At 44.7% G+C, this 27,792-nt stretch overlaps 1 protein-coding gene across 3 annotated transcripts in view; it reads left to right on the forward strand.

Moving 5' to 3' along the window:
* KIF26B (kinesin family member 26B) overlaps positions 1 to 27,792 on the forward strand; it is a 278,191-nt gene that overhangs the window by 16,532 nt on the left and 233,867 nt on the right. Inside the window, exon 1 of one of the 3 annotated variants that reach the window (XM_083731985.1) lies at positions 5,150 to 5,251. The exons of the other annotated variants lie outside the window; for them this stretch is intronic. The gene's annotated coding sequence lies outside the window, so the exon portion shown is untranslated. Of the gene's footprint in view, positions 1 to 5,149; positions 5,252 to 27,792 lie in introns of those variants that run through there. 3 annotated transcript variants of the gene reach the window in all.

The following is a 27,792-nucleotide window of genomic DNA, read 5'->3' on the forward strand; positions in this document are numbered from 1 at the left end:
AGGATGCCTCACCCCTGCAGCCCCAATATGTACTGGTGCTGTAGAGCCACCCCACCTCTTAGATGCTATATTGCCAGAACAAAAGCTATTGCTCTTCATTTGTCTGCTCATCTCTCTGCTTGCTTAACAGTGGCTGGCAAGAAGAAACAATAAAAGCCCATTCTGCAGCAAATTGGAAGTCATGACTCATGCGTTTCTCATTCTCTAATGAATGTTATTAACAGTTAACAAGTTCTCTAAATCAGGTTAATATTGGTGGTATCACTCACAGTTGTCCCACTGGAAGAATTAGCACTCTCTTTCAACATTGCGGAGTGAACATTAGAGTCTTAAGAGGGGAGGTGGTGGGGTTATCCAAACTTTGGCACTATTTAAGGCAAAATGTACCAATAAAACTAGGGGTAATTTTAGTATACTTCTCTGCCCCCGCTTCCCCTTTCTCAAGCTTTTTCATGCTGTGCTTTCAAAAAGGAACCCCTCCCATCAGTCAAAGGCTGTTTCTGAAGACTGCTTGGAAACTGCCGCTAGTTCAGTTTATAGATGTTAGGTTACTAACTGGGAGAAAGCAGCTTTCTCCCGATTGAAGCACAGAGTGTTTGAGGACTGGGATATTTACAGGGAAACCAAAATGTTTATTTACAAAGCTATTGTACTATCAATTTTACTGTACGCTTGTGAAACATGGACCACATATAAACGCCATCTCCAACTCCTAGAAAGATTCCATCAACGGTACCTCCGAAAAATGTTACACATCACTTGGAAAAACAGGCAAACTAATGCCAGTGTACTGGAAGAAGCAAAGATCACCAGTGTCAAAGCAATGATTCTTCAACATCAACTTAGTTGAACTGGTCATGTTGTTTGGATGCCTGATCATCATCTTCCAAAGCAACTACTCTATTCCCAACTTAAGAATGGAAAGCGAAATACTGGTGGACAACAAAAGAGATTTAAAGACGCTCTCAAGGCAAATCTTAAAGAAATGTAGTATAAGTACTGATAACTGGGAAACACTGGTCTGCGAGTGCTGCAACTGGAAAACAGTCTTTACCAAAGGTGTCCTGGACTTTGAAGAAGCACGAACTCAGGGTGAAAAGGAGAAACGTGCTAAGAGGAAGGAACGTTTGACAAACCCTCACCATGATCAACTCCTGCTTGGAAACTTATGTCTCCACTATGGAAGGACATGTGGATCCAGAACTGGTCTCCACAATCACTTACAGACTCACTGTTAAGACCGTGTTTATGGAAAGACAATCTTACTTGGCTATGAGTGATTGCCAAAGAAGAAGAAGAGAAGAAGGCTAACTGGGATTGGCTGTTGGAAGCATATTTTTAGGTTGTGAAAAGTCCTGAGATCTTATAGATATAGTGTGGTATACAAATTATTACCATTATTATTATTATTATTATTATTATTATTATTATTATTATTAGTGCCTGTGTGGTAGGAGATGGGTCACAGAAGTCTTATTGCCACGGGTCACCTAGCCCTGGGCCCATCCCTACCTCACTGAACCATCTCACCCCCCCAACACTTTGGCTGGGTGATGGCTACGCCTAGGGGTTGGACTGGTTAGAGCAGACTAGGCCTATCACCCATACAAAAAGGGAAGGGATGGTTCAGGACTAGCTAGTGTTTGCTAAAGGAAAGGCTTCTTTGCTCTGCTCTGCTCCTGGGCCATAAAAGAGGGCCTATGACTGGGGTCAAACTTGTTGTTTTTGCTGCCTTGCTTCAGTAAAAAGTTCAGAAAGACTTCACAGGATAGGGTGATTGGAAGATGGCTGTGCTGGATGGAATGGCAGTGGCTTTTCAATAAACACTAAAAAGCTGAGTCCTGCCTTCAGACATGGCAACCTTGTGGAGCTGAGTTCCAGTGCTTCCAGGTGAGGATTGGTCAATTGTTGGGGTTGCACCAAGATGGGAGCTGGGTTAAATGTGGGTGGGGAACAACTGCCAGAAAAATTGCAGCGTTTAGGACTTGTTAGTTTAGAGAAATGGTGAGTAAGATGTGACATGTCAGAAGTTTGTAAACTTACCCCTCTCTCATAACATTAGAACTCATGAACATACAATGAAGTTGAATGCTGGAAAATTCAGGACATTCAAAAGAAAGCACATCTTCATGGAGTCGAGCTAAACAATGGAACTTGTTCCCACAGGAAACAGTGATGGCCACCAACTTGAATGGCTGTAAAAGAGGACTGGATGAAGGCCATCTGCAGTGACCAGCCATGATGGCTGTGTTCCACCTCCACTGACAGAGGCAGCTTGCCCATTGCTGGAAACTGCAGGCGGGCAGAATGCTGTTGTGTTCATGCCCAGCTTACAGGCCTCCCACCGGCATCTAGCTAGCCATCTTGTGAGAATAAGATGCTGGACTAGATCCAGGAGGATCTTCTCATGCTCTTATGTCTTGGTGGGAGGAGTCCTGGGATACTGGCAGTGGGGGAGCCATGTGCTCTTTGCCTGGGGCAATGCAGACCACCACCTTCAAATGCAACCTAAAATGGCAGTAACCTGTTATGCCTCACCTTATTGACTCATGTTCCATTTCCTGCCCTTATAATTGCCCAAGTCCTCTTGTGTTCTGAGTATTTAAACAAAACTGAGTGATGAATTGGAGGGAGTGGCTGGACTGAGGGAAAGACAGTCCCTGAAGCATCTTGCAAGGTAGCAGTATTGTTTTTCTTTTTAAAGACTGTGTGCCTATATGCAAGCAGTTTCTGTCGGTGAGTAAACACATTAAGCTAGCTAATGCATATTTGTGATTGTAATATATTTAAGGTTCTTAACCATAATACGCTTATTAAAATATGGCTATAATTTTGCTAATAGAAAGCATCAACATGATTTATGAGTAATGACAAAATTCATTCCCATCCTCCAACATATTTAATATTTATGTGAAAATTTCTGTATTCAATTACATCTAAATTTCTAGCATTTTAACAGTGGCCTATTCCATGGAAGGTATGCACAATACATTTTGTATAGAGTAAGGTTCAAAAATAAGCTTTATGGAAAGGGTCTTTCACAGTGTGACACTATGTAGATTTAGGAAGAAGAAACACCCACCATACTAAATGGGGCTCACATCCTGGTAGATCATAGTAATTATTTCTGAATTTGCATCTGTACATGGCAGATGCAAATCTTACCCCTCTTTTGCACTTTTTTGGGGTGATGCATATCCTCTCCCTCTTTTTTCTTCTTTTTTGGCAATTTGTAAGTGGCCAGGATTTAAGTGGATCTTAAAATTTGACTTGCCCTGTTTGTACCACTGCCATGAGTAAAGGGTTTCCTGTAGCCTGCATGTAGGTGTCTAATCCAGCCCTAACATAGAATGTACTGGGAAAAACTTTGGGTGTATTGTATTTCATAATGTCTGTGAATGCATCAGCATTTGTGGTCATTACAACTAAGTTTTATCTACTTATTTTGATAGTTCTACCCCACCTTTTGGCCCCTTTCCCATGTTGAAATGCAGATTCTCCTATTCAGTTGTCTGACAAGCTGCTTCTGAAAGTCAGGGACGGTGCTTAGAGAGTATTAGGGTTGCCGTATTTCAAAAAGTAAAATTCCTGATACCCGCTGAGTTGCTGAGCTTTTTGGAGGAAACCTAACCCAAAAATAGTGATTTTAAGCTTCTTGAGCTGTTTGTGCTGCATCTGGGTTTCCCCTGACATTTTGCTAATTGGGCAAAAATCCCCCAAAGCTTTTTTTACACCTGAAAACCAGGACATGTCAGGAATTTTCCTGACATATGGTAAGTCTAGGGAATGTCATCTGATGTAGTGCAAGGAGCTATCATTGGAAACAAATGTCCCATTGTACATACAGAAAAGGAGGAAAGAGTACAAACCAATATTTGAATTTCAGCCCTATTGTCATAGATTTAGACTGGTGCTGGTGCACCTTTTCCAAACGCATTACCCTTTATATTCCTTGAATCTTTGCAAAAATTTTGGGGATCATTTAGAAAGGAACAAACTGGTGTAAGCAGAGAACAACTTCACTGGGAGACATTACAGCACATGGCAATATCACGTAGGTGATTGTGTTATTATACCAAACATTAGAACTTATGCACGGCTTGGCTGTTTTTGTTGATGAATTTATTCAGAGCTTTTTTTAGCTGGGACTCGTCGGAACTCAGTTCTGGCACCTCTCAGATGGACACCATTATCATTCTAAGAGAACGAGGGAGGCATTCATGGTGTGTTCCGGCACCTCTTTTTCTAGAAAAATAGCACTGAATTTCTTATTGTTTTTCACTTTTGGAATATGGAAGCTGAGAGAGCCAGCCCTGATGTGTTTTATGTATGGATAGAGAGGGGGCCTTGAAAACCTTGTAGTTCAAGGAGATAAGAAAGATGAAGCAAGAGAATAATAGTGGGCAGAAAATGACATGCCCAAGTTCAGATATCAGGTCACACCAGGTGGGATTGGTTCCTTATGTGTCCAGCTCCCTGATACATGACCCAACCACTGGGCTGGATTGTCTGATATTAACAGCTTTGTCTGCTGCTGATGCAGCAGTTAAATAATGGATGTTGGTGCTTGAGTGCTCCCCTGTAGCTCCGTGTCTCTGTGTATTGCCTGTTTAATATTCCATTTCAGTTTAACCAAAGATGAAGCATCTAAAATGCCTATATCTTTCAGGAGTCATTTGCACTGAGCTGAATTCTTGTGATGGTTCTTTTTAAAACAGTGAATTGTACATCAATACAAAGGGAATATAAAGAAGAAGGGACAAGGATGTGTGCATATGAGAGAGAGGGGGAGAGGGAGATGGAGAGGGTTGGGGTGGGAGTCTGAGGGTGGGGGAAAGAGATTTAAAAACCATAGACTGTATTTTTTGGGGTCCCTTTTTATCAGTACAACAACAAAGTGTCTACTCTTCCTTCTACCCTGCACTGAATCACAGTAGTTTGAATCACTGCAATAGGCATGTAGCAGGAAAGCCAAGATAAGGGCTCTTTTTTGTGGCTGAATTTCAAGGGCTGGAGAGGATTGTGTGGGAAGCGAGGGCAGAAGCAGTGCTGTTGAGGAACTAGTGTATAGTAATGCAAGTGGATGACACTGATAAATTGCTCCCCTAAGCCAGCATCTGCAGCAAATTGTCAGACTGAGACGAGTTCCCGGCATACCCTATTCCTCTGTGTGAATGAAATCTCAGTTGAACCATTATTTACCCATCTACCTGTGAAATGTGGGAGGATAGGATTCATTGCCCTATTGCAGGTTTGATTTGATTTTGCTTTAATACGCTGTGTGTGTGTGTGTGTTGTGTATCTGTTCCTATCTATATCTATATATCTTTGTGTGTTTGTGTGTGTGTATGTTGCCTTCTCCAGTGATGGATAGTGACTAGCCTGTTTCTGATTAGCAACATAGCTCTTTGGGAAAAGAAAAAAGGCTAAGTGGTTTTCTGAGTAAAGTACTGACTTTCCAAGGTCTGGAATCCTGTTTCCACTAAATGAAATGAATTTAATAGTCTTGACTTTGTTCTTTGTAGCTGAAGGAATGCACAGTTAAGCAACTACTTAGTATACTTTCAAGGCTCCCCCTTCCCCACCTCCCCAGCATACCAAGAACTGAAAAAAGAGATATATATATAGATATACACAGACAGACAGACTCTCTCTCTCTCTCTCTCTCTCTCTCACTCACACACACACACACACACACACACACGTCACTGTAAGGGCTCATCCAAACTTCTGCTTGTCCCATGCCTAGGACAGTCTAAGCAATTTCCCCCTTGTCCTCTTTTCCCAAGGAAAACCTACTCTTTAGTATACTAAATGGAGCAAACGTCAATCCAATTTGTTGCGTGCTGAGGTCCCCAAGACACCCCAAACCCAATAACTCAAACTTCACACATTATTTTTGTTTAAGGTTTTTGGCATAATTTTGGCCACAACTTTATTATCAATACAAATTGTGAGTGGTTGCTTAGGCATTGGTTAGACTATCTGTCCTCCCCGCCTTGGGGACAGCCCTGACTCCGTAGTCAGTGCGGAAGAGCAAGATCAGGGTCAACTGGAGCTGCGAAACAGACCCTCAGCTAATCCCCGCATGCTCCTTGGAACTTACACGGCCCGCACCCTGCACCAAGGGTTTGGACGAAGGGGATGGTAAGTTCCAGAATTCCTTTAACGGAATACCCGTGCAGCATTGGAGGGGCAGGCCCAGCCTATCCATACCCCTCCACCAACCAATTTTAACCAATGCCTAACCGCCAACCTTACAAGTTGTGACGATTTGCTACGCAGTAGGCAAAACCCAATTGGCACACACTAATCAGCCAAGAGGTAAATTCCTACTGGGCCCCCGCACCAAGGCGAACGACCCCATGACAGGCATAGCAAGGTCAAGCGAAGCCCAACAAGGGAGGGCGGGCGGGAGATCCGATGTCCACAGCAAAAGAGAAAGAGAAAGCTGTGGACCTTGCTTAAATAGCCACTGACCCCACCCCTAAGTTTGCAACATCAACTTTCCCCAGATAACCAGATCCTCCCATCTAAACAAGCCCTGGCTTTAACTTGCCTAGCAATCATGGGGTGCCTTGTATAGCCCCATCCGCAACCCGTGCTCTCCTTTTAGTGAGAACACGCTTTGCGTGCTGAGGTCCCCAAGACACCCCAAACCCAATAACTCAAACTTCACACATTATTTTTGTTTAAGGTTTTTGGCATAATTTTGGCCACAACTTTATTATCAATACAAATTGTGAGTGGTTGCTTAGGCATTGGTTAGACTATCTGTCCTCCCCGCCTTGGGGACAGCCCTGACTCCGTAGTCAGTGCGGAAGAGCAAGATCAGGGTCAACTGGAGCTGCGAAACAGACCCTCAGCTAATCCCCGCATGCTCCTTGGAACTTACACGGCCCGCACCCTGCACCAAGGGTTTGGACGAAGGGGATGGTAAGTTCCAGAATTCCTTTAACGGAATACCCGTGCAGCATTGGAGGGGCAGGCCCAGCCTATCCATACCCCTCCACCAACCAATTTTAACCAATGCCTAACCGCCACCCGAGCCCTTTACGCTCGCCGCCAACCACTCACAGACTAAACCACACCCTCAACTTGGACACCACTGCATCCAACCAGACATCATTCCCCAACGGGGAAAGATGCACCCATCATCCCTGAATAATTCAGAGGCCTTGAACGAAATCAGAGGGTGAGGAATCACAAATCCGCCCAAACCAACCACCAATTTGCTTGCCGCGGAATTAATCCGTTTCCTAACTCTTTCGGTGGCCGCCGGGCAAGGGCTACCCCTCCAAATGCGGCGTTTCAGCAGCTGCGACCAAATTAGTGTGGTTGAAGGCACCAAGGCCGCCAAATCCCTCAAGTCCAGTAATATGGCAGCACGCAGCCCAAAGCAGGAAGAGGAAACCATATCATTCTCCCCCAGCTGCACCACTATCGCTGTAGGGGGGCCAGCGTGGAGGACCCGTCTGTGCATGAGAGGCAATAATTCTCTCCACTGCATCCCTCGTCTGGAAATCCAGGACACCTGCACGTGCTGCGGAAGGCCCAAGCCAGCTCCCAGACCAGATTGACGAGCTCTGACAGCGGCCCAGTGCACAATGCTGTGTCCCACTATCCAAATACGGATAGCGGCCAGACCTAGGGTTAAAACACAAAAATGTCAGTACACACACCACCATTATTTCCTCACATATACTTTGAATGCATCCGATCTCCAACGACCCAGGTCCTTTATCCTCCTTGCAGACAAACCCCAATGGGCAGCTGTCGTTGCGGCACCAATACGGAAGGAGTGAGGAGCAAATTCCGATGCTTTGCGGCCGCAGGCCACAACCACCTTGCGCATCACCTTAGTGAACTGATGCCGGACTAAAGGGTGCCCATTTTCATGAATAAACAAAGGCCCCTCGCCTGCCGGCCGCAAGGACAAGTATCTCTTAAGATCCTTTACGGGGCAAGGACCCTTCTCTCCCGTTGCCGAGAGCCGAATGACGGCTCCCCTACCCACCTGGTCGGTCTTCGAATTCCTGATATGCACCCTCAGGTCCGACTGTGACATGCTCACGTCCTGCAACAGCAAACCCCTGGAACCTCCATCCCGTTTTTGCTCCAGGACCACCTCGCCTACCCTCAGTGCCCCAAAGAATGCCAAGGAAAAGGCTGCTGAAAATAGACGGGCCTCAAACTTGGACCAACAGATGCTCCGCAGTTTACTGCGCATCTGTATCAGCAACTCAAAAGTGATGGGACTTCTGGGAACAGTCCTCGATGGGGTGAGCCGTCCCCATCCCTCCAATGCCCGGCGCACCACAAACTTCCTACATGGGTCCTTGTCAAAAGTGGCCCTGCTAAAGAAAGAAATTGCTGCCGAGTGAAGTCGCAGGGTCCTAGCCGCCCGGCGCATCTGGAACAAATGTGCCAGATACTTAAGCACCTGGGCAGTAGAATGAGGGGTGATGACCGCCCCCGCCGATTGGCCATTAAAGGACAGAAAATCAGCCCAGGCCTTCTTATAGGACCTTAGCGTGGAAGGGGCGACTGATGCTGCTACTCCCTGTGAAACTAAGTGTTGCCAAGGTTCCAGAGATGATCCGGGAAAATCTCCAGACAGTCTCGAGCCTCTGGCGCCAATGACCTGAATCGTTCCATCTGAAAACGGGACAGAGCATCAGCAATCTCGTTAGAAATACCCGGAACGAAGCGAGCAGAAAATACAATATTAAAACGCAGACAGTGCAAAACAAACACCCGAAGCAAGGCCGAAACCCTAGACGACCGGGATGACTGCTTAGCTAAAACAGTCACTACTGCCTGGTTATCGGACCAAAAACAAACCCGATGGTCCTTAAAATGCTCGACCCACAAGTGTACCGCAACAACTATGGGGAAAAACTCAAGAAATGTCAGGTCTCGAGTTATCGCTTCCCCACACCAAGCCTGGGGCCAAGGTTCAGCACACCACCTGCCGTCCCAAAACAAACCAAACCCCAGTGACCCTGCCGCGTCCGAATGCACTTGAAAATCATTGTGGAGGTTCAAAGTGTCCTGCCACAGTGATACGCCATTAAATTCTTCCAGGAATTCCAGCCACACACGGAGGTCGGCTTGCACTTGGGCGGACAAACGAACCCTATGATGCGGTGCCTGCAGCCCCGAGGTAAGTTTGGCCAGGCGAGAGCAGAACGGGCGCCCCGGCGCCACCACCCTGCAAGCAAAGTTTAAATGACCTAGCAACGACTGAAGCTGTCGCAAGGTAACCTTCCTCAATGGGAGCAGTTCTTCAATGACCTTCCTTAAAGCAACTAACTTATCTGGCGGCAAACTAGAGGTTTGGGCCACGGTATCCAACAAGATACCCAAATAGGTAAGTTGCGTAGTGGGACCCTCAGTTTTCTCTGCCGCTAATGGAACCCCCAGGTCTTCAGCCAGGGACGCAAAGGCACGCAGCAGAACCACGCAATCCCCCGTGTCCCTCGCGGAGGCCAGTAAAAAGTCATCCAAATAATGCGTAACCCCGCCCAAACCGGTTCTGTCGCGCAAGGCCCATTCCAGGAATGAGCTGAAACACTCAAAAGCCGCACAAGCTACCGAGCAGCCCATGGGCATAGCCTTATCAAAATAGAATCCCCCGTCAAACTGAAAACCCAGCAGCCAGAAATCCTCAGGATGAATTGGCAACAAACGAAAAGCCGACTCAATGTCGCACTTGGCCAATAGGGCACCAGGCCCAAACTTCCTTATCATCTTGATCGCATGATCAAGAGAGGCATACTTCACCGAACAGAGCTCCGGGGGAATTACGTCGTTAACCGACGTACCATTAGGATGAGAGAGGTTATGAATTAGGCGAAACTCCCCCGGGGCCTTCTTGGGAACTATTCCCAAGGGTGAAATGTGCAAATTAGGAAAGGGGGGGGTGGCGAAAGGACCAGCCATACGACGTAAAGCCAGCTCCTTTTCAATTTTCTTACGCGCCACACCAGGCATGTCCTTAACGGATTTCTGGTTCCTAGGATTCTGGGCTACAGGGGCCACGACCACTGGGATCCTAAATCCCAGCGAAAAACCATTACTCAAATACGACGCTGACTCTCTGTCTGGGTAAGATTCCAGTAACGCCAGTAACGGCTGTAGCCGAACCGGAGTATAGGCCAAAGAAAAGATATCACTTTCCTGCTCCGGGAACAGGAGGCTGGGCAGGGACCTTGGGGGGCTGCTGGGAGCCCCCTCCCCTGCGAAAGGGCCGCCTGGCCGCGGAGCAAGCAGAAGCCGAGTGGCTCCCAGAGCATTTGTCACAAAGGTGTGCGAATTTACAGGCTTGACGTTGGCAAATGCCCTTATTAAAGTCCCAGCAGAACCACTTGCGCCCAACTTTTTGGGTGGCAGGCTTGAATTTTTGCAACTCAGAAGCCTTCTTCTCAATACGTGGTGCCACATAAGTGGTCCACACATCCAAGTCCTTCCTGTCCCAGCGGGCCGTCGGTATCTTGGCCGCCCTACGCCTAAAGTTCTGGTCATATGATAATGCAGCAGTCTCGCCAGCCATCGTAAAAGCTGAACGGACAATAGACAGATAAACCCAGAGGTGCAGAGACCTCTTGGGATACGCTGCAGAAATCACACCAGCAAAAACCTGGAAACTATCCATCCAACGTTCAAAAGTCCTGTCAGCCTTTGCTACAATTGTCCGTCTTTTGGGAACGGAAAGGCCCTTGTCCAGCGGCTCCCGACCATCAAGCGGAGGAGCCAAGCTGAAAATATCCACGTAGCGGCCATCCAGAATCCTAGACCGCAATTTGGAAGACAAGTGGGCACCAGGAATAATATCCCTAGCAGAATTGGTGGAGACTCTTACGTCAGGCACCAGGACCCCTTCTCGACACTCCTGTACGGCGCCATACCTGGCCCTATGAGAATTTGCCCTACGCTCCCAAACCCACTTTGGCAGCCCCGACGACTCCCCGTAGCCCCAGTAAAGCTTAAGGGGGGCCCCCTCATCACTGCTAGAGCTGATGGAGGAAGTACCTGAAGTGGAGGACGATGTGTCCCTCCGTCTCTTCTTAGAGTGCCTCCTGGAGCCCCTTTTTCGGCGACGATGCCCACCGGAAGAGGACCTTGGAGGAAGAGGAAGACTGTCTTCAATCGAAGAATCTGACGCTTCACCCTGTTGCACTGCACCTGGGGCTGACTGAACAGAGACAACTTGTGAATGAACTGGATTAGAATGCCCCAGCGCTGGGGGCCGTACAGGTGAGCCCCGTACAGCGCGGCCCCGGGTCGATGCGCTTCTTCTGGCGCCGACCCTGGCACGACCACGGCCCCTAGGCACTGCATCCTGCGATACAGGCAGCACCGAAGGTTGGACCTGCGGAGCATCAGGTAAGCCAACTCCGGCTAACAGTGGCTCCCCTTCTTCACTAGATGATGATGCAGGAGAGGAAACATCCACCGGGGGAGGCGGGAATGCTGATGACGTTGACGGGGTCGAGCAACGGTGTAGCAGGCCATCCATCTCCGCCTCTACCCTTGCCAGTGTCACCGGGTCGCCAGACAAACTTGAAACCATAGCCTGGATGCGTTTCAAGGACTGACCAGGCTGCGGAGATCGCAAGGCCTGGGATGGGCCTTTTATAGGCCGCTTCGAGGAGCGGGCTGGAACAGGCCTTCCTGCTGCCTTCTTAGGAGCCATTCCTACTACTGGTGAGAAAAGAAAAGAAAATAAAATTAAGTAGGAGAAAAAAAAAAAAAAAAACCAACTAAGTTCTTTAAGACGCTAGAATCTGCAAGAAAATGAAGCAGAATGAATTAAATAGTTAATTAAAACTAAGACCTAGACTATAAAATGATGCACCAGTAGACAGGAGGCAACCCCTTGCCTACAGATTATGCAACAGATCGGTAACCCAGGAGCAGCTGGGAAGAGCACCAGCCACCAAATCAGAAGCTGTCCAATACGGAAACAAACCACAACCTTGTGCTCTTTACCAGCACACACACCTACACTAGCCGTCCAGGCTGCGTGCAATTGAAGAAATTAATTGCCTGCAAACATATCAACTGCCACAAGAGGTCGCAGTAGTACCAATTATACTCAGCCTAGGATAAAGCAACCACCAGGCCCTGCAATTACTAGGCCTGAACGCTAGAGGCCGCCACGTGGCCGAGAGGAATCAAAATGGCGCTCCCGCCTAATGAGGCTGCAAAATGGAGGCCTCACAGCTCTCCGCTCAAATCAATGCACCTCTGGGGACAACCAGCGGCACCCAGCCCCCCAGCAACACCAGGCCGGCCTCCCAGGGCCTGCTACAGGGCAAGGTAAGCCACCCCTAGCCAGGCAGCCAGCCGCAGGGAAGCAAAGGGGCACCAACAGAAGCCTGTGGGGAAGGGAGAAGCAAGGACAAACTGAGAAGAAATGTTCCCTTGACTGGGGATCGACCCTGCAAGAGGGCAGGGGAATTGAGGGAAGCCCTCCCCACACGGCCCCTGGGCCCAGGCCGAGCACCCCCCCCCCGACTAAATTAAAGGGAATTAAAACAAACAGGAAAATTAAATAAAGTGGGGAAGGATCTTTCAGCAACAAATTAAAGAAAGAGGAGAAAATGGAGGAAGAAAAACAAAGGGAAAAGGTATACGACCCAAACTTCTGCTGTAGTCACTCAGAGATCCGATGAGATCCGATGTCCACAGCAAAAGAGAAAGAGAAAGCTGTGGACCTTGCTTAAATAGCCACTGACCCCACCCCTAAGTTTGCAACATCAACTTTCCCCAGATAACCAGATCCTCCCATCTAAACAAGCCCTGGCTTTAACTTGCCTAGCAATCATGGGGTGCCTTGTATAGCCCCATCCGCAACCCGTGCTCTCCTTTTAGTGAGAACACGCTTTGTTGCGCCAATTCAGTGCTAAAGAGAAGGTTTTTCCCCGGGTTGCGGAAAGTAGCGGGACAAGAGGAAGCATAGTTAAGCCCCCCTGTATCCTTCATTTACTGGAAATGTGTAAAAAAATACCATTTTTTTCTGAAAAGCTGCATTTTCTTTCCTAGTCTTCTCATTGATTAACAGTGAGCATTTGCACAGGAAAAATCCCTACAACCACAAGACTGATCACTCACCCTCGGTTTAAAAAAAGTACAGTCATACCTTGGGTTAAATACGCTTCGAGTTGAGCACGTTTGAGTTGCGCTCCACAGCAACCCGGAAGTAACGGAGCGCGTTACTTCCGGGTTTCGCCGCTTGCGCTTGCGCAGACGCTCAAAATGACGTCATGCGCATGTGCAGAAGCGGTGAAAAGCGACACGTGCGTGCACAGACGTGCCTTTGCTAGATACTTTTACCTCTAGATGTGAACAGGGCTCCGGAACGGATCCCGTTCGTATCTAGAGGTACCACTGTACAGCTGGAGTCTTAAAGTCTTGCTATATCCTAGTGTGCCATAGCCACTTTGAAATACAGTGGTACCTCGGGTTAAGTACTTAATTTGTTCTGGAGGTCCGTTCTTAACCTGAAACTGTTCCTAACCTGAAGCACCACTTTAGCTAATGGGGCCTCCTGCTGCCGCCGCGCCGCCGCAACCCGATTTCTGTTCTTATCCTGAAGCAGAGTTCTTAACCTGAAGCACTATTTCTGGGTTAGCAGAGTCTGTAACAGGTACCACTGTAGATTTAAATCCAGTTCTTCTACAAAGGAACCAAAACATCAAACCCAAACTCCATGCAATTGCTGCAGCATTTTTTAAAAAAAAATCTGCTAAAAATAACTAATGGATGATGACTTAACCAGTATCAAAAATTAGATCTTGTAAAATGTCTGGAAGATGCTTAGACTCAGACTTTGTTGGATACACATGAGAAGAGTTCTCCAACACTTATGTAAATCCTCTGATAGGTTATTTTTGTGATATATTTTCTACACAAATAGTTCCAGCTGATCCAACAAGCAACCTATATAAGGAATAATGCTGCGACTCAGGAGTGGAGGTTGTCAAACTTTCTACCCCAAGGGATCACTTGAAATGGCTGAAAATTTACTGAGGCTCAGCAGTCAGAAAATGATGGTGCAGGGGCACAGCCAGTCACAAAATGGTGGCAGAGCCGGGGATAAGCAATTGCTGACATCATTTACTACTGATATCTAATCCATCTTTGGAAATTCTTTGCCATAGCATTTTCATGGTGGCAAGGAGTTCCACAGCTCTGCTTCCTGAAGCTAAATCCAAACATTTGCTCTGATTCAGCCTCTCCATTTTAGGCAGAATTTGCTGATTTGGAAGCTCTAAAGGGAAAAGATTTTTTCTTGTATAGTTTCCCTTCCCACCTTTACATGCCTATCAAAGTATTTTTTTTCCTTTTACCCATCTCCTGTAATTTCTTCTTTTCTCCTTTCACATTCTTCTTGTGCCATAATACCCCCCAAAAACTACTGTTTTCTTTTCTCCCTTCTGCTTGTTCCGTTCACACTCACCTTTTGCGTATATAACAGCTTTCTTACCCTTTCCTTTCTATTTCCGCTGTATTTATTTATTTGTTCATAAATATTAATTTTGCCTCACTTTCTAATTTCCCTCAGCAACTCATTTGGCGCTTTCCCCTGAGAGGAGAAAGATCTTCCCTCCCCCTTGAACTCCTCTGTCTCCTGGACACCTTTACATGTAAGGAGTTACTGCTGTCAGCGCTGGTCCAACCAAACGACACTGGCATGGCTAAGGGGGCAAGGCAGACCAGTGGGGAGTCAGTAGGCTGTCTGTGGCACTGAGTGCCGCCTGAAAGTGGCTGTTGCTAGCTTTCTCCTGGCCAGGACACCTGGGTGGTGCTTGGCCCACTGTTTGAGAAAAGCTGTTGGAGAGCAAAGCCCAGCAGCAAATGAGTAGCCTGAGGGGAAGAAAGCAATCAGCTGACAAATATTACTGCTTGGGGAAGGAATGGAATGAGGAAAGAGAATGGAAGTTAATTTGATAGGAGGAAATAGCCATTTTACCAATGCAGTCTAGCATTGATCTCTTGATAGGTCTCCTCTGACTTGCATCCATAGTCCTCCATCTTGAGTCACTTGTGGCCTGGATGAATCCTTGCTTGTTAAATGCACCTTAATATTTCCTGTTGTACTAAATAATACAGCAGTGAGTATTCTGGGCTCCTACTCTCATCATTACTTATTATTTTACAGCCAGCCTGTATCTCATCTAAGATCAAAGGGTTAAGGCTACGCTTGACATCATATAAATGCTAATAATCTGTATTGCGAAGAGTAGTAAGGGGAGCTTTGTCCCCTTCTGATGAATAGTTTCTTCAAGTATTGTCTAGTTATCTATCATGGTTGTTCACACTGTAGCCTCTTTTGTAGAAGATGGATTAAAATTCTTCATAGTTTTATTGAGTGCTATCTATGGAAAGTGGTGTCTAATGTATGTTGTTTAGCTGATCAAGTCTTCTTTTATCCCCTTTGCTTCATAGTTTGGCTCCTGATTTTTTAAATGAATTTTTAAATTCAGGGAGGAGGATGTTGGCGATGTGGCAATTACAGTGAGAACTTTCCATTTTGTTTTCTTATGCTTATATGGCCTTTAGCAAAATATTGGGGACAGAGAGTATGTGCACTTCAAAGCGAAATGGCCGGAAATCAAACTCCATGCAAGTCCAGTCCTCATTTATCCAACTAAAGGGGAAAAAGGGCAGCGGCAGTGAATGTTGAGAGTGCAGTCATATGTGAAGGACATCTGTATATTGGCTGAAGTCATGAGGAAGCCCAGACATCCCTTTATCACAGCATGGTGATGGGTCCTGTCAGGATGGCTCAGGCATGTTAGAGCAATCAAAACATGAGAGGCCCTAATTTGCTACAACCCTCCTACTTTCTGTACATACTGCAGTTTCTTTTCCTCCAAACATGTGCACTAAAAACTTTAAACCTCTTTTCTTTTGTCTGCTAACTAATAGCTCACCTGGATAGGATTGCCCCTGGCTCTGTGAATGTAGCAATTAAGTCTAACCCCTAAGACAGCAGCCTGCTGTGTTGCCTGGCAGCCTGTATTTATAGGAGCTGATAAAACAGAACAGCCCAGGATTGTCTTGCTTTTGAGCTTGCCATACAGATGTGAAGGACAGATGCTCATCTGCTCTTGAGGTGACGAAACAACTCTGAGATGTAGGAATCAAATTTCTAGTTTTGCTGTGAGTGGTGAAAACTTGAATGGATGTTCAGCCTGTTCAGGGTGCTTTGTGTGGCTGTTCCTGTAGTTCCACTTTTTTGTTTTCAAAAAAGGATGAATGGTAATTTGTTACGGTCTTTTCTGTGTTGTCTGTTATTAAAAAAACCTGAACGGTGCATATTTTATCTGCACAGTGAAGGACTTCCAGAGCATTTAGATAACCAGATGTTCCAGCAAACAAAAGGAATCTCTACAGGGGCTACATTTGAGAGCATGCATGCATATATAAGCCCCACTGATTTAATCATCAAACAGTTAATTGACATGGGGCATGCACTGAATTCAGAAAAGCCGAGTTCTCAGATAACTGAAATAGTTCTATACGATGATGTATCACCCAGTTTGCACCCAGCACCTGAAAATAAGTGGTGTACTTGCCACAATTTACCCTGCATTAGGTGTAATTAGCTCCATTGATTTCAATAACATCTTAATTAAGGATATCTGACCATGTACAGGTGACTCACATCTTTTGCTTATTACACTTACCATCTTGACTGTGAGTCCTGGAAGTCCTGCTCCCTGCCTTGCAGGCCTTTCCCACCTGGCCTAGGATGGTGGGGCCTTGACTGACTGTAGCTACAAAAGCTGAGGCTGCTGGAGAGACTCTTGGGATGGGATCTTGCTTAGAGGTTTTGTTGTGTGTGTGTGGTTGTGGTTGCTTTTATTGATATTTTTTGGGTATCTTTTAGCTCTTACTATGATTTGTGTGGAAATTGCAATTTGGTTGTGTACTTCTTGATGTTTTACCTTTTGTTTATGAGGACTTTTGTTATGTTTGTAATTATGGGCCACTCACGTGACCCATGCAAGATTGTGGCCCAGAAAAAGCACTTTTTTCAGGGTGAGATTGCGGGGCCCAAAATGAATGCCATTCTCTCATGTGAAAAAATGGGATGTTGCAGTTTTCCCAGGACAGTTGAGAGATATGTTCTTAGCCACCACAATTTAAAAGCTCATGCACTAAGAAATTGGGGGGGGGGGGGTTCTCTTTATTCATGTATGTTTGTTTTGCGTGTTTTCTGTCCCAATAATTTGTGATTAGAAGTCAATATATGTGAAGGTATGTGCTTTAAAAAAGATAACTTATAGAATCATAGAATTGTAGAGTTGGAAGGGACCGAAGGATCATGTAGTCCAAGCCATCAATGCAGGAATCTCAGCTAAAGCATCCATGACAGATGGCCATCCAACTTGTGTTGCTTATATTGAATAGGCTTGTGCAGCACATTCCAAAACCAAAATCTCTCAGCACTTTAGCACTCCCAGCCGGAGCCAGCAGGAAGGATCAAAGGTGTGAAAGAAGGGCTTCCGTGTTTCATGCTGAACACATTGCACTGGCAAGGATGAGGCAGGTTTTTTTCTTAGTCACTCTCTGTAGAGAACAAAAATGGGTCTTGGGCCTTTATTGGATTGCGCAAACTCTTATAAACTCAGGATAATGATAGTTTCTCTGAAAACTGAATAATCACGAGAGGTGCTGCATTGCTAGTACACATGTAGTTCCCCGAAGAAATGGGCAGAAGCTTTGGGATTTACACAGGCCTCTTTAATGCCTTTGTTTATGGCTGCGTATCTCTAGTAACAAATTTAAGGGAAATAAGAGCAGAGTCTCAGGGCTGTCCTTAGACACTTTACTGCCTGAGGCAAAGGACAAGAGGGTGCCCCATTCCATGTACAGTTCCATGAAGCTGAATTTTACTTCAGCACTGATGATAGGATAGCTTTGCAGGCTGGCTCGGGGGCACAGGACAGGTTGTGTTGCACAGACATCTCTAACTGAGGAGAATGGTTGGGGCTCAGAAGGAACAACCAAGGGGCTGCCATTGCTGTGCTGTCAGCATCTGCTGCCAAAGGCAGTTACCTCACTCTTATCTCATTGTAGGGCTGGCCATGCATATTATTTTAATGATGAAGAGCCCGCGGAAGAAGTGTGTGTGATATCTCTGAATGAAAAAACACTCTGATGTGCCATGAGAGCCAGTGTGGTGTAGTGGTTAGAGTCTGACTCAGATTGAAGGATCACTGCAGTTATACCCAAAGTTGTAGCTGGGGGACAGAGAAGGGCTTTTGATTTTTGCTTTTGTTTTTAGAAAGAAATGTTAGGTTGCGAGTCTTTTTACCTGTGAAGATAGAAAGAAAACTGTAGAGGTAGCATTCTAAATGCAACTCTGCTCAATAAAAAGCAAATCTCTTCCTGTCCTACAGTTTTTTGGCCAGTGACTACAAAGACACTGGGATGTATTGGACTGCATTTCTGGCTTGCAGATAAATTCCTTTGGTTTTGTTGCTTTTCTTCCCAGCAGGACATACATATGGGTTCCAGTATACCCTTAGGCCTCCTCACCACAAAATTTCCAACAGAATGTTCGACCAGCATGTTGGAAGATTCAGCTGCCACTCATCCAATATGCCATTTTAAAAAAATAGTTAGAACTTTGCCTTTGATGTAGTGTGTGATTAAGTCCTGATTGTGCATTTGTCTGTAAGAGAGCAATGCTCCTTTCCTTGGCTATTGTAACAAATACTTACAATGATTGTGATTAGTATAAAGAAAAGGAATCTACTTGGACACGTACTTTACCCTAATAGTACCTATTATTCAGGACCTATGTAGGGACATATAGCACTATATATAGGGTGCTGTAAAATTTGCATGACTCTGATTGGACTTTGCATTTACACTCATTCATGGAATCTAATAAGATGTACAGATTTTTCAGGTTTCCACTTTTATTTTTTAAGTGCCAGTTTTTAGCCCTTATCCACCAACTTGGATGCAGCTAAAAGAGGATTAGGCAAATTCATGGAGGATAAGGCTCTCCAAGGTTACCAGCTATGACAGCCATGATTTGCCTCCATGATCAGAGGCAGCAGTGCTTCTGAATTCCAGTTTGCTGGAAACTGCAGGGGGAAAGAGTGCATCTGGGTGGCCACTGAGAGGAGGATACTGGACTAGATGGGCCATTGGCCTTATCCAGTAGGCTCTTCTTATGTTCTTGGAGGGGGGGCTGTACAGAAAATTCCAGTTGAGACTCTGGGCCTGAGTTGGATCTAATTGTAAGGATTAATGGTTTCTACTCAACGTAACATCCAGACTTTCTCCATTCCTCCATTTCCTGCTCCCTTTTCCTAATACAGTCATACCTCGGGTTGAATATGCTTCATGTTGAGCGTGTTTGAGTTGCGCTCTGCGGCAACCCACATGTAACGGAGTGCGTTACTTCCGGGTTTCACCGCTCGTGCATGCACAGATGTTCAAAATGACGTCACGCGCATGCGCGGAAGCAGGAAAAAGCGAGGCTCGCGTGCACGCGCAGACGTGCCGTCGCTAGTTACGTTTGCTTCTGGATGTGAACGGAGCTCCAGAACGGATCCTGTTTGCATCCCGAGGTATCACTGTACTATATGCCTAAAATCCCCCCACTCCTGTCCATTTACACTACAGTCATACCTCGAGTTAAATATGCTTCAGGTTGAGAGTTTTCAGGTTACGCTCTGTGGCAACCCGGAAGTAACAGAACGCGTTACTTCCAGGTTTCGCTGCTTGCGCAGATGCTCAAAATGACGTCATGCGCAGCGGCGAATCCCAGCAACATATCTTAAACTTAGTTTTCTTTCAGAACCACTGAACTTTGCATAACATTTAAACCTTGTCTGTGATTTATTACAAAATAATGCTATTTTCGTAGGCAATGGGCTGCATCTTACTAATGTCATACTTTTCCTAGACTAGTGTGTCCCAAACTCTTCTCCCCCATAACCACTTGAAAACTGTGGAGTGTCTTGGCAGGCCACTTAAGGATTTTTCTGCCTGCTGCAGCAATTGCAATGTGCTGTGCTAGATGTTGTATAATTTTAAATTAATTTTTTTAAGACATGTTGTGGATCGTTAGTGGTTTGCAAACCATGGTTTGGGAACCTATGGACTAGACCCATTGAAATGAATGGGTTTAAAGTAGTCATGACTAACTTGTCCATTGATTTCCATGGGTCTACTGAGAATGGCTTAGGCAGATACAGCACAAGAATTTCTGTATTTCTAAGATGACTTTAAACACATGGGTAGTATTCATTGCTAGTCCTATACAGAGTAGACCCATTGAATCTAATGACTATGATTAATGTAGCTTCATTGATTTCAGTGGGTCTACTCTGAATAGGACTTAGTTGAATTCAATCAATCTACTATTAACATCATCGTATACAGACTTTTAAAAAGCACCTCTTTGTTTAATAAACCAAGGCTGACTTACTTTAATGGTGAGGGTGGAGGGTGAATTCTTTGACTCCCCCCCTCTCTCCTTGTCTTCCTTTTAACAGCTGCTGTTATGAACACTGGTAAACTTTAGCCTTAAAGGGCTATTTGCCACCTGGATAATTATAACTTTATAGCTGTTTTAGGACATTTTCCCCAAAGGCAAAGAGAGATAACTTAGGTAAATGACCTATAATTTTCGGCCTTAGATCTTTCACCTTGGCACATGTTCAGGATATTCCTCCAGAAACCCAGAGTACGAGGGAGAGCATTGCTCTGAAAAATGAAAGCAGCTATTTCCACAGGTAGTTTTGCAAATTTCCAAGTACTGTTTGAATGGTGACATTCCAGTGCTACATTTGAGCAGTAGTAATGGGCAGTTTTCTGTAGCTTACCCTTTCCCCTGGAAATAGTTATATATTTGTATGCCTCTACATGATTGGAAGCACAAATGGCCACAACTTGAATGCACTTTCATCCTACAGTAAAAACCAATTTGCTTCCCTAAGCCCTTTGGAGGTTAAATCATATTGTGACTGCTTGGATCTCTTCTTGTATTGCTGATAAATTGAATGAAACCGCTATTATTTGTTAGGAATATTCCAATAGTGTGTTATGATGTTTTATTGATTTTGCTGTTATTGATTACTTTTTTTGAGAAATCACTTGGAGGTTATGTTTGACAAAAAGTGGTATTTAAAAAACTTTAAAGAACATTTGTCTATAAATACATGTATCCTATCTTGGGTTGTCAGCTTTTATTCTTTAATTTCATTAATGTTACTGTGTCTGCTCTCAGTATGACTAATCATGGCTCTAACCCACTGATATTTTACCTTGCAGTGTGTTGCATCTTTCCGCTTTTTATTTTATGCTACAAGTATATAATATGTATTTTCAGATATCTGCTCTATAATTGTGATCTTTCTACCCATTCAGGAGTCTAGACACTCATGAAAGGGTCTGTTTGTACAGGAGAATTCCCTTCTGGCCCCTGGTGGACCCAGATTCTTGCTGGCCCCAAGGATATAGAAATGGCTATCTCTGACCTGCTTTTTAATAATGGCAGTGAGGTGCCTTGGTTTAAGTACTTAATTTGTTCCGGAGGTCCATTCTTAACTGTTCTTAACCCGAGGTACCACTTTAGCTAATGGGGCCTCCTACTGCCGCTGCACCACCGGAGCACGATTTCTGTTCTCTTCCTGAAGCAAAGTTCTTAACCCGAGGTACTATTTCTGGGTTACTATTTCTGTAACCTGAAGCGTATGTAACCACTGTATTATCCTGCATCTGAAATTGTGAATTTGTGTCTGGACTGGCAGGACCCTGACAAGTGTGTGGCAGAGGTAAGGGGGTTGGAGACGGACCCAGAAGAGGGGGCTAGCAGTTTATAGGGTTTGGTGCCACCTGCAAAGCAGGGGAGGGGGAAGAGCAGTCAGAGATGAAGATGGGGGTGCAGGATGTTTTGGAAGAGGAGGAAGAGGCTGTTCAGAAGACAGGTGGGCCAGTCACATTCATGCCTCCCCCTGCCCCATTGTCTCCTAGAACCAGCAGGGGCTTGAAAAGGGAAGAGCAGTGGCAACTTCCATGCAGGAGAAGTCTCAGGTTGCATGCATGCACTCCACCAGACAAGGGTACATTAAACCCAGGGATGCGTGGTCCCACTGTTGCATCAGCTGCTCCGCAAGACACAAACCTGGAAAAGTTAAGGCCAGCTAAGTGGGTGCTTGAAGCGTGTGTGTGATATTTCAGTTATTATTGTAATAACTGGTTTGTGTAGCATGAGTAATTCAGGCACCACCCGTTTCTCGACCAAGCCTTCCCATGTCTGAAGAGGCAGTGTTTGGGTACGCCAGATCAGGATCTCTGTGGAGTCCTCCTCTGAAGATCTCCCACCATGAGCAACATACAAGAGGTTGGCTTCCAGCTCTGAAGCAATGTGGACGACTGAATGATTCAGAGCTCTGAAAACGTGCTTCAGTCCTGTAGCTCAAATTCTACTTCAGGTCAGCACAGGTCCGCAGTGATAAAAACTAATTACATTCTAATGGATGTTTAATGACTTGTGTGAAATGAGCTGATGGTTATCAGCAAGCTCCCTTTGACTGGAATTAGGCTTGCCACCTGGCTGGTTTAAAACTTGTCCAACCTTTGTTTTTATTTATTTTGCTTCCCAGATGCTAGTTTTTTTATCTTGGCCACGATGCTAATTAATAGTATAATATATTAAAGCCATGTACATGCTCTAGGTTCCCTGCCCCTCATTCGTAGGATGGAGAGAGGGGTTAGTAAAGCTATCTAGCTTTTGGCATCTCAACTAGTAGCTTTCATTGCTACCAGCAACATTCTGCACCTGGCGAGTGAGGTGAAGTCGTCCACCTATCTTTCTCCCCAACCTTTCTGGCAAGCTTTCACCTGACAGAAATCCCAGACCCTATTTATCACACACCTGTTGGCAATCTTTTTCAATCTGCTTTCCCACAGAATACTTCAACGATATAATTTATTTATTTTTTGGAGCAATATATTGCTTTAGCTTTCCATTGAAGATTGCATTTGTCAGGGCCGAAGAGGTGAGCTTTTCAGATGCTTCCCATATATGTACAGTGAACTAATTCCCTGAGTGCTAGTCCCCCTCTTGTGCCAAAACACAAGAGGAAGGTACTGGCAGGCCCGAAGGCGGCAAAACCCCCATATTTTCCAAAAGCACACGAAAACCTTAGACCCACCAAACAGCCCAAACTACACATGCTCCATGGCCTCAAAATGCTCTCTGTCTGTTGGGGAAGGGGAATGACAGAAAATGAGAGAAAGACAGAAAATGAGAGCCAGTGTGGTGTAACGGTTAAGAGCAGTAGATTCGTAATCTGGTGAACCGGGTTCGCGTCCCCGCTCCTCCACATGCAGCTGCTGGGTGACCTTGGGCCAGTCACACTTCTCTGAAGTCTCTCAGCCCCACTCACCTCACAGAGTGTTTGTTGTGGGGGAAGAAGGGAAAGGAGATTGTGAGCCGCTTTGAGACTCCTTCAGGTAGTGATAAAGCGGGATATCAAATCTAAAACTGGGAAAGGAGTACCAGATTAAATCCTATGAAGGCCCCTAAGGCACTCGAAATCTTGGAGGGGCCCTCACAAAGGATCTCCTAATGCATTTTTTATTTTACCAACAAGATCAAGATCAACTCTGTTGTCGCAGGGCCCCTAAAAGGTGTGGGGCCCACAGGCCAGTACCTCCTCTGCCTATTTGGTAATCCAGCACTGAATGGAAAGAAGTATTCTAGAAAAGAGTTTGGCTGGCTGGCTGGAACCCACATAAGAGCATTTGGTTGGGTTCAGCTTACTAAACTGCTGAGGAACAGAAAGCAGATAATTGCAAGTTTTGTTTGAAGGTCCTTGTTTAGCAATTACCTAGAGGACAGGGACGAGGTCCTTTCCAAAGGCAAAGCTGTGTAAAGCTGTCCTTAATCCTTTTTTCCCTTATTTGCAGAAGAAAACAATCATTTCTCCCCTTATGTCCTAACTTCTCCTTTAACCTTTTCTAACCTTGTCTAACCTATTTTCTCACATCTCAATTTAAAAGTCAATTATTTTATAGCAATGGCTTAGCGAAACTCCCCTTTAATTGCTTTATTAGTTTTTCTGGGAATAGGAAAAGGCAGTTCCCGTCACGTTTCTAAGCCTCCTTATTGATTGGCAATCAAAAGGCTTGCTTGGACTGTCCTGCGTACGGGAATTTTCAGCCTTCTCTCAACATGATTTAGATCTTTGCTTTATTCTTTGTGCATTGATCTCATTTTGAGATTGCTGTTTCTCAGCTTTCACTTAGCTCTTTGGTTGTGCCTCCTTTTCTTACTGGGAAAAGCCTTCAGATATATCCATGATACTTTGGTCTCTCATTAGGGGAGGATATTGTGGCTATTTTAACAGTTACAATATATAGTGTTGACTGGCACCCAGGTAGACTGGCCAGAACTGTCCTCCTATTACGTTATCACCCTTAGGTTTTTGCTCCTGCTATATTTATGCCAAGTCTGGTTTGTATTAGTAATGTTGATTTTATTTGTTAGTTTGTAAACCACTATGGAGTTCTTTGATTCATAGCTCTGTATAGCTATTTAAAAATAAATAAAGAATACAGTCTCCATCTACAGTGGTACCTTGGTTCTCACATTTAATCCGTTCTGGGAGTCCGTTCGACTCCCGAAACAGTGCGAAAACCAAGGCGCGGCTTCCGATTGGCTCTGCAGGAGCTTCCTGCACTCAATCGGAAGCCTTGTAAGCCGTGTCAGACGTTCGGTTTCCGAAAAACATTCGCAAACTGGAACACTCATTTCTGGGTTTTCGGCGTTCAGGAGGTGATTTGTTTGGGAGCCAAGCCGTTTGAGTACCAAGGTACCACTGTATTGATTTGCTCAGGTAATGGCATAGGCTATGGTCGCCATATCTGCAAGAACAAAAAAGAGCACAGCCCGAGCTGATGCCAGTCTCTTTCCCTGGCTTGGGCTGGCAGCAACTGTAACATGCAGAACAGCCAAAACCACCTGAGCCCAAGCAACCCTCCCATAAATAAATAAATAAATACCCCCCAACCCCCCCGACATTTCATTTAAAATATAAACATCCCCCTGGTTGAGCATGTTGGCCCCACGAAAGAGGACATGTCCTGGATTTCCCAGACACATGGCAAGCCTTGCATAGGCAGGAAACAGCCTTCCTCTGTACAACAACTGAAAGCCACTGTGGCTGAGGGCTGGGCTTGTCTTGGAAACCCAAGGTTCAAATAATACCTATGTCACGGGTGCTCACAAAACCCATGAGATGCAGAAGAAAGGGGGGCAGGAACGGGAATCAGATGAGCCTGGTTTCTTATGTGTAGAAAGGTATGTGGCAAAGCAGAGGAGGTTCTTTGGATCCTGTTAACATCCAAGAACCCCTTTTGTCAGTCCCTTGGCCCACAGGTGATGGAAACAAGCCTAAAGTGTGCTGAGGAGGAAAAGCCTCAGGAAATTTGTTTGGCTCAACAAATGCTATGGACCAGCTATTACTGTAACTGTTTGCCTACCTGTAAATATATATATATATATTTCACAGATTTGCTATTCCATGACTGAACAATACACTGCAGATATAAAGTGCCACAGGTTGTATTTTTATTATGAATGTGGTAAGATTAAATAGAATACTTACAGTGCAGTGGATTGTCATTAATTATTCTTTAAATCCTCTTAAGTCACATTTCATTTTTGATCAGTAATGTTGGGTTTACGCATTAAAATGTATGAAATGTTTTTTTGGAAAGCTAATAAAGTAGTTAACTTTTTGAAGCAACTAAATTTCCCTGGGGATAGTCAAAAGCCTGAAGCAAGATGTTTAATACCTGATAGGATAACTACTTTGCAAAGAGATAATAATGACGTTTGACAAGTGAACGAATGATTATATTAACATTTAACACAGAATTCATGTAATGGAGCAAAGTGTTTAAAAAAGCCAAAGTTGTGAGGCAACAACAAGAGGGGGCAACACCCTAACAGGACAAGTAGCAACAAACTCCTGTAAGCAAACAAAGATTTAGTGAAGCTGCTGTAGAACTTCCAAATTCTCTAGCTTAAAATGAGCAAACATTGCAGTAAAAATATTGACATTTGGAATCTATATCTATATCTTAATCTGACTGTATATTTTAAAGAATTAGTTTTACCAAATAAATATACATATCTATATATCTATATATTTATCTGACTGTATATTTTAAAGAATTAGTTTCACTGAATAGACCCTGTAAAAAATGTGAAAAAAAGCATAATGATAAAACCATGCGTTTTATGCTAAATTTCCTCTAAAAGGCTCTACCTCAGTCCAGTTCTTTAAAACAATTGTGAATTATCTCAGGTTGTGATGCATAAACTAATTAAGCTGGAGTGTTTGGCAGTCAAATCCAATACCCAGTTTAGTTAAAGTATGTGGAATCAAGCCAGCTTGTGGCACTGAGCCTTCACTGCTTTTACAGACAATTAAAAAGCCCACTTTTATTTTAGTGCGGTACTTGTGCTAGTGCTGATCAAGCACCCGTAATTTAATATCCTGCTGTCAAATACGCCTATCTCTTAGAAGTGATTTGTGCATTGTTTCACTCCTGACCTGGCGCTCACTGCATTTGTGGTAAAAGTGGTCCTCAGAATGCAGTGGCTTGAACACTTGTTTCTGAGTGAGTTTTCGAGGTTTTTTTTTAATCAGTCTGTGTTAGCTGTTAAATGCCATCCTGGTTTAGACATTGTGATCTGTAACCAACAACTCATAGTTTTTTGGGCTGAGAACCATGCTCCCTTCTTCTCTCTCCTTTTCCTTCCTTCTTCTCTCACAGATTAGATCCTAGTGCCATGTCTTGGAATACAAGCAGCGATTAAACCATGGTTTCCCGATTTAGAGGTTACAAGAAACTGTTTTACTAAGCCATGATACGAGCACCAAGTGAAGGATGTTGCCCCTTCTTCCACTGTTGGTTCCATCAGTATTACTTATGTGCACAAGAAAAAACCATAATAGAAGCAGTTCAGTTTCTATAGCCATGGGCAAACTTCTTAAAGAGGTAATACAGTGGATAGCAAAAACTCTAGTGGGAAAACGGTACTATGCTTATACTTGTACTTCAATCATTGAGAATTGGTTGCTGCTGGAAAATTTGCCCCAAATTTATTTGTCTCATAAGAGGTAAGCCAAGTCTCTCTCTCTCAGGGCTTTTGTACCAACAAATCAGTTAGCCAATACGAGGGCTCAGGTCAGTTGATGATGAATTAAATATAAACATTAAAGTTGATTTAATTTTCTTTCTTTGCTGGATCAAACCCGAGTACTGAAATTTAGGATATAGATGAGAAAGACAGCTGTTGTTTATTTACTGTATTCTTTGTATATGAACTGAGGGGTTATATATTTAAAAAAGAGAGATGAGAGAGGCAGGAAGACTGGAAAATGCAATTTGCAAAGGACCGGCCTAGAAATAGTTCTGAGAAAAGACGCTTTCCTCTCAGCAGCACTTTACTAATGTCAATATCCTCTTGGTCTTCAAACCAAAGTGAATTTCATGGAAGGCTGGAACAGCGGAAATGGCCTTCGTAGCGCACAGTGGGGATGGACAGGCAGTTATGGGAAGTAGAAGTGGGTCACTGCTATCTGGGTGGGCCATATGCTTAGCAGAGGGTGTGGCGGTGCTTGTTGATTCAGAAGTTGGCGCTGGGAAGTAGTATCTCAATCTCTGAACAAAGGTTAGGAAAAATAATGTAGAGACTCACTCTTGCAGCAGGTTCTTCGCATGATGAAATTT

The sequence above is a fragment of the Podarcis gaigeae genome (assembly GCF_964106915.1).
Source record: "Podarcis gaigeae genome assembly, chromosome: 3".
NCBI lineage: Eukaryota > Metazoa > Chordata > Lepidosauria > Squamata > Lacertidae > Podarcis > Podarcis gaigeae.